Source organism: Leuciscus leuciscus, assembly GCF_965113295.1.
Source record: "Leuciscus leuciscus genome assembly, chromosome: 13".
In the NCBI taxonomy this organism is placed as follows: domain Eukaryota; kingdom Metazoa; phylum Chordata; class Actinopteri; order Cypriniformes; family Leuciscidae; genus Leuciscus; species Leuciscus leuciscus.
Genome location: NC_138737.1, coordinates 7,574,270 through 7,581,576, shown reverse-complemented (window position 1 = coordinate 7,581,576; position 7,307 = coordinate 7,574,270).

Below are 7,307 nucleotides of genomic sequence, written 5' to 3'. Positions count from 1 at the left end.
ACGTAGTTTATTTAATTTGTAACTCAATTGTATTTGTCCTATTGTTTGCAATTTGCTTCTTTGTTATTTTTATATAGGCTATAACAAAAATAAAATAACTATATGATATATATCATTATCATGAAATAAAATGTCTCATTTCATAAAATATATGAAATGGGGTGGGGGGATGTGCATTTCAATCCCATCCCGTATTCCACCATGAGAAATCTGGTCACCCTAAGAGACTAATGCATCCTCTCTAATGACAACATATTGAATGGACAGGAACTGAAAGGCAACCAGAAAGAATGTTTTGTAATATTATATGGTGATATCACCAGTAGTTCATCAGAATGATCATGCTGTGTGTGTGTGTGTGTGTGTGTGTGTGTGTGTGTGTGTGTGTGTGTGTGTGCCCTGTGCTCTGTTAAAACATGACCCTCTCATGTCCACACTTTCATGATTTCGAACATGCGAGGACAGCCTCTACCCATTATGAAAAGGCCTGTCATTATTTTGAGATACTCTGCCTAATGTTGCGGTGTCACCTCCTCACATCATGTCTTCCAGAGTCATATTATCTCACACACACCATCGGGTGACACAAAATGCTCTCCCTCCTGCTGAAATGTCCAGTCCAGAGCAGAGAAGCTCCATCTGGGGCACCATCTGCTAGTTTGCTTTCATTACATGTATAGGGAGCTGAAAGTCCAACGCTCCCCGTGTTCTATCAACAGGTAAGCATCCTCAAATGCTTTAAAATCTCATCCTTTATGAACTGGAAACAACGCTGCTTCCTTTATTAAAACATTTTTGGCATGCATTACATTTCTGTATTTGAATGCACTTCTTTACTTCTAAAATACAGAATCTCTAATTAAATTGCTACCATTTAAAAATGCTTTTTTTCTGTGAAATGAAAAAATAATTATGGCCATCCTGCTCTCTGCTAGGCATCCTGAGATTCACGGTTGAATCCAAGCCATACATGTGAAATAAGCATCAGATGCTGGGTTTCTCCACCCACATCCATTGGCCCTAAATTACACGTTTGTTGGTCCTGAGAGCTGTGAGTGGGTTTTGTGTACCGCTGTCATTCTTAGCCAGTCCTTTTTATCTCATGCGATTATGTCTCGAAACAGATATTCATGGATATTAGAGTTCTGTGAGAGCGAGCAATTGTCCTCTGTCATTTGCTGGTGTCAGAAGTCTTGACTTAAAATACATATATTTGTGAGACAATTTCCTTCTTTTGTCACGCTGTTTTTGATAGGGCACCAGTGGAATACATTTACAGATAGCGGCACCAGCTTTTCTCAGTGACATATGGACCTTTGAATCATATTTGCTCACCGTCATGTGGTTTTAAACTCATGTGCTGATATTCTCATTGTAACACAGCTACACCACAGTTTTTGTTTTTTCACGATTTGAGCTAAACATGACAATTTGTGTCCGATTTTATTACTATTTATAGCTTAGCCGACACTTTTGGAGATTTCACTCATTCCCAATTTGGTTAATAGATAATTGATAATAGCTGTCTATGGATGTCACCAAGATGGCCACCGAGAGAAATGACTTGCTTTATAGCCTTACATCAATAATTTAATAATAATAATCAATAATCACATGATGGCACTGGACAAATGGACAAACAAACTGATGTGTAGTTAAATGCAAATCCGATGAATCTAGTCTTGAAGTTTTACCTCTTAAACAGGGAAATGCATTTAGAAGTTGTCAAAACATTGAGTAAACGTTCCTATCACATTCTTATGACATCACCTGTTGTTATTATGTACCATTTGAATTGATAATGCATTAAAAAAATTAAGATGCTAGCACATTTACAGTACATTCTTTTTTTTTCTCAACAAATATGGGTGTAAAACATTTATTATTATTATCATTACATGGTTTTAAACTTGTGCTGATATTCTCCGTTTAACACAAAAAGAACAGATTTTTTCTCTGCAACAAGAATGTTGGGTGTAAAATTAAATAACTGACAAAAAACACCATAAAAATGCTATACGAGTTATGAGGTATGAAATCTCGTTATATATTTCCATCTGTGCAATCACACAAACCTATTGTTAGTCATTTTTCACTAATCTTTAACTTCACTGTTTACTCTCAAATCAAATTCTGTGCTTATTCTGCAAGTTGGATATCGGTAATATCAACATTTACATTTATGCTTTTTTTTTTTCTCCAGTTTATGCATTTCCTGGGAATCGAACTAAAATAATAAGATAACACTTTATTTCAATAGTGCACTTTAGACATACTATTAACTATAAGTAACTTTGCAAGTACATGTCAACTTGTTCCTACTAACCCTAACCTACTGTAACAATACTCTAATAAGATTTAGTTGACCTGCAGTTGACATGCAACGGATAGTAAAGTCTAAAGTGGACTTTTTAAATAGATATAAAAAAATTAATAAAAACAACAACAATCTTTGTGAAGATTTCTTAAAAATAATGGAAAAATAATGTGTGGATTTGGAACAACATGAGTGTGAAGGTTCGATCACGCCATGTCAGAATTACTGCATGTAATTACGAGATTCCAACAAAGCATTCACGTCCTTGTAGAACTCATAATTACAACTTGAAAACTATTTTCTGAGATCTCCAACTTGTAAACCACATGAGCACGATACCACCTGACCGCCACAGATTCATTTAGGCATTGTTGTTGTAGAAAAGCATATTCTGAGTCTGAGGATGTGAACAGCTCTGAGTTTAAATCATGTTGTCATTTCATAAATATGGTAATTACGACATGATGTGAAGCAGCACGAGTAAATAATGACAGAATTTTCATTTTTTGGGTGAACAATCCCTTTAAGAAACTCAAGGGTTCCCTGCATCCCAGTTTGCAGTTCAGACATTTTGTTTTTGATTCTGTTTTGTTTTTGTAACCAAAAATATCTTTGATATTCCCTGCAATAATCTCCCCCTCACAGGAACACAATGTAATCTACGGACAACAAGTGCTTTGTGCCAAACAGAGCTGTGTTTTCCAATGATTTGGCAAAATCATTTCCTGTCCGATATGTGTTATGACCTTTAACATCTCTGCGTTTAACTTTTAAGTGCAGACTTTACTGCTGTGAATTGCAGGCCGTTAATCTCCTGAAGTTCCTCCTATTTGTTTACAGACAGCTGTGATTTGCACTGGTAAGCTTTTCCTCGATTTGTTTGACAAAGATGCTGAAGATGATCATTTTCACCGCATCTAGTGGCGCAATCCAATGCTTAATCTCCATTGCTGCATGACCCAATGCAGTCTGGGGCTTTCAGTGCATGCTTGTCAAAGGGAGGCTTCGAGTGATTTGATAAATTTCCTTTGTGAGGTATTCTGGTTGAAGTGATCTGAAGACAGACACTGAAATGTGATGATAAAACCAAAGCAGAGCGGGAGCGAATGCACGCAAACATCCGGAATCCCTGCCTCATGCGATAATGAGAGTTTGAGCAGGTCTTAATTCTCACAGATGGGATCTGTCGATAGCAGATTAATGGAAACTAGGTTTGCGTGTTTGTAATGCATGGCCTGCAAAACCCTGAGGCATAAGAACGAGACATGTTGACACTCAACACTTGTGGTCAATGCCACGTATTTAAAGGCATTCTGGGATGGAAATGACAGTGATGGAATTTACATTTTAAACACTTTTGGAATCAGACAGCTTGTTCTCTTGTTTTTCCAAGGCTGATTTTACAGTATATCTAGCGTTTTATGTATCATAAATACATGTAACTACATTTTCACACTTTTTGCATGATTTGACAAAATAACAGCTTCAAAGGGAATCACATGCAAACAATAAAATTATAATTGATTATTTTTACAACTTTATAATTTCATTGTCCTAAAGACATATAATTAAATAATATTTTAAATAATATAAATGTTTAAAAAATATTTTTGCATCAATTGATAAAAATGCAGTTTGATTGAAAATGCCAAAATAAAAATCCTGTATATAAGTGAAATTTGCACTGACACTGTTGTCTCCTTTTAGGGGATAAAAAAACATTACTGGGACAAAATACTACACAAAATATACACTACCATTCAAAAATTTGGGTTCAGTTTCTTTTCCTTTTTTCTTTTCTTTTTTATACTTATTTTATATTGTTTCATACGTCCAGATTGAACTATTGTGATTCATTGTATTATGGTATTTCTCATGCATCACTTTCACGTCTGCTAGGCTTTTAACCGGGACTAGGAAATATGAGAGTATACAGTAACACCGGTACTAGCATCCCTTCATTGGCTTCCAGTCAAATTTAGGATTAAGTATAAGATGTTATTTTTTGTTTTTAAGGGCTTAAATGGGATTGCACCAAGTTACATTAGTGAACTTCTTCAGCAACATACATCCTCTAGGCCTTTAACATTCCTAAGTCTCGACTAAAATCAAAAGGAGACAGGGCCTTCTCTGTTGCAGTTCCTTGTTTAGGGAACAGTTTACCCCTCCATGTTAAGATCTTGTGCCACCCTTGATGCATTTAAATCTTATTTAAAGACTCATCTCTTTTCTCTTGCATTTGATCATAATTAATTTTTGTAATTGTTTTATACTTTGTTTTATAATCTTAGATTGTACGTGTTGGGCTGTATGTAAAGCACTTTGGCCAATGTGTGTTGTTTTTAAATGTGCTATAAAAATAAATGTGATTGATTGATTGAAAAGATTTCTAAATAAAAATATATAAATGCTGTTATTTTGAATGTTCTATTTATCAAAAAATAAATAAAAAAATCTGATATTAAGAAATGTTTCTTGAGCAGCAAATCAGCATATTAGAATGATTTCAGAAGGATCATGTGACACTGAAGACTGGAGTAATGAAGCTTTGCATCACAGGAATAACAGTTATTTTAAATGGTAATAATATTTCACAGTATTAGATTTTACTGTATCAAACCGACCCCAAACCTTTGAAGAGTCTAAGTAATATTTACCATGATTTTTCAGTTTTTTCTTCACACATCATGTGTCTCATTCATCTCAAGCACGATGTTTGCTCAGCTCTTTTCCTAAAAGTGTCAGCTTTTCCATTAACAAGCTATATTGCTGTTAATAGATTCACTGTTGTTACTTACATTTTGATAGCTTGTAATGTAGCTAACTACGTTTTGAAAAGGTTTTTGTAGCTTAGAAAGCATAGGTGACACACATTCTTTGGTTGTGTGCCATGTAACCCCTCACAAACGCATCATTGCTCTGTGAGATTAGCACAAGCACTCCTTTAGTTATCTATTCAAGTCTCTGACTGAGGAGAAGCCAATGTGAGACTCGGGTCATTATGATGTCTCAGAACATCACACCAACTGCATGACATTCCTCTATTAATACACTCGATAAACTCAATGCAGCTGTCAATGTGAAAATCTTTGGCTCTGTCTGCTTTCGGAAATAATTGCCTATTTACAAACCCACTGAAGTGTTTCGGCACAAATAGAGTATAAAATGCAAGCCTGATGAGGCGGTGTCAACCCTGTCAGTATTGCAGCGAGCCCGGCAGCGTCCTCCTTCGCCACCCTATTTGAGATTTCTGTCACCCCACACGCTTGTCACACAACTGTCGCATTATGCTGTCTCTCTCTTGTCTTCCTGCTTGTCACCTTTGGGATATTAGAGGGCGTAATTTGTGCCATTGAATTTAAACTGTGAAAAATAGTTTGAGGCCCAGATTCAATCAACCTCAAATTCAGACGAAACTTTTCGTAGAAACCGTCTATTTCGTAGAAACAAAATATGTGTGAGGCAGAATTAGTTTTCTCTTCTTTATTATCGTATTATCTTCCCTATAATACGAGTGAGTTAAAAAATAGTAATGATGCACTGATAAATATAATAAACACTGCAATATGCCATTAAAAAATCTGAATTGTCCATTTAGATTCCACGATTCATTTAGTTGAATTTGTCCTATATAGCAATGTCCAACAGTGTTTATTAATGCATCACAGGAGCATTTAGAATTGTTGTACTCTTTCTGAAACATGCATCATTTCCATTACAATATCATCACATGTTTTATAGCATTTTGTGGTGGAAATTACATTTGAAACATTTTTGCAATAAAATAGCCAACACAAACAATTAGCCTAAAGAAAATATTTTCAGACTTTTTCCATTATTTGACCAAATGCAGCTTGATTTGGAAATGACTCGACTGTGTGTGTGTGTGTGTGTGTGTGTGTGTGTGTGTGTGTGTGTGTGTGTGTGTGTGTGTGTGTGTGTGTGTAATAATATTTTATGATAAATGTCTTTAAGATTGAAAGTATAGTTCTGGAAAAGGTCAAGTGTGGTTTTTAATGTGCACTGAAAAAAAAGTGAGGAAGCGAAAGGCCAACTGGGCATGACAATTTTGCAAATGGAGCTTGGTAAGTAGTTTTAAGTTTTAGCGCCATGCCGTGATGATCAATATGCCATTTCATGTTGGATTTTACTTGGCTAGTCAGCAAACAGACTGTGAGATGAGCATGGTACATTTTTTACACTCTCAGAAAATTATCACAGGCTGTCTTTTGTCGCAAGACGGTCATCTTTGAACCTCTCTCTCTGTACGACGTAAGACCACCGTTTAGGACCACAGAAACTGCCAAGATTGGTCTTTCATCTTTTAATCTTTCTTCTGGGGCTGCCCAAAATCATACAATGTGTAACGGACATAAAGCAAATAATCAGCGGGAGTTGCAGCTCAATTGGATTGACCAACAATAATGTGGTTGAGTCATTATTGTCTTTGTAATTTACACAACATTTTTTTTTTTACCTACATTAATTATGCATCTTAATAATATAAAAATAAATAAATAATAAGTCAGGGGTAGGCCTACATGTCTGTTCCTGGATGCTGTTCTGGAAGGTTTCCTCTCAGCATAAATGATGGGGAAACAGCCAAAAAGCAGTTCCACCTAGTATCACCGCTCCCTGCTTACTGAGTTCTCCCCTCATCACGAGCGATTAATCCAAATCTCCTCTTTTTTGCACTCTGGAAATATCTGCAAAAGCCTCCCTGACGCAATATTACCGCTTTCATTTGCATATTTGTCTTCGCTCATTTGCAATTTGCACTTTTATTTACACAATAGGCATACATTTTTTTGAAGAGGAAATCTGGAGACGGGTACATTTCTCTGTGTCAGGAGCACATCATTTTTCAAAATTAAATGTTGAATGGTTCATTAATAGGTCATGATTTAGCTCTGATAACTGCTGCAGGAAGCACTCTAAAAGATCTATTGTACTCATTGCTTGAGTATCCTTTGAATAATCTGGTGGCTCT